Source organism: Sorex fumeus, unplaced genomic scaffold (assembly GCF_029834395.1).
Source record: "Sorex fumeus unplaced genomic scaffold, SorFum_2.1 ptg000008l, whole genome shotgun sequence".
NCBI lineage: Eukaryota > Metazoa > Chordata > Mammalia > Eulipotyphla > Soricidae > Sorex > Sorex fumeus.
The window spans coordinates 16,693,127-16,693,953 of NW_026606065.1; the positions used below are offsets into that span (position 1 = coordinate 16,693,127).

At 30.4% G+C, this 827-nt stretch overlaps 1 non-coding gene across 1 annotated transcript; it reads left to right on the forward strand.

The window, feature by feature from the left end:
- Nucleotides 1–213: 213 nt before the first annotated feature.
- Nucleotides 214–343, forward strand: LOC130019518 (small nucleolar RNA SNORA36 family). The gene has a single exon (XR_008791837.1). It is a non-coding gene; the product is annotated as a small nucleolar RNA SNORA36 family (small nucleolar RNA).
- The last annotated feature ends 484 nt before the right edge of the window (nt 344–827 follow it).

An 827-nucleotide genomic window follows, 5' to 3' on the forward strand; every position in this document is an offset into this window, starting at 1 on the left:
TGTAGATTAACATTTCATTTACTTTTTTGTCCTATGCAATATATGTTGAGAATTAAGCTTCATTGAGATAGCAGGGAAATATATGGACTAATTAAGGATTAATTATTTGAAACTCACCCATTTCTGCTGTTACAGTAGAGTTGATTGATTTAACGTGGATATTTATATTTATATTTAAGGATAATAAATTTCTATTTAAATAAATATGATAAGTCAAAGTATTCAGCCTAATTCATGGTTGCTTCCTTGTCTGCTAACTAAACTTTGGGACATTAAGACAAGGTCCTGGGAAAATAATTTGGTAGAGGTATTTCTCTCCTTGTTTCCCTTCTGACCAAAAAATTGAAAAAAGAAAAGAATAATAGAAAAGGGCAAAAAACTCATCAGTACCGAGCAGTTATATACACCTTATAACTACTCTTGAAGGGCTTGGATATTTAAGAATAGATATTGTTTTAAATACACTGGTGTTTATGAAAATAGAAACAAAATATGCTGTTACATAGAATCAGTAATCTCAAGATATTGAGGCGATTTATGAGTATAGGTCTCATTCACAAAAACAGACATCTCTATCACTAGTTTTCCAATACAGGGTCAAAAGTAGTATTTTAAAAATGCCCAGGCACAGCAATATTTTTGTGATATTTGATTGTAGAAAAGAAAAACATATAAATTGAAAAGCAACTTTTGTGTTCTAGATAAGGATTAGCTCAATATATCACTGTGTTCAGTTACTCTTATCTTGAGAATGTGTATTATCCACAAGCAGGCATTTCTTTTCACCTCATATATATGTATTGCTTATCTTCACTGTATGCTTGTTG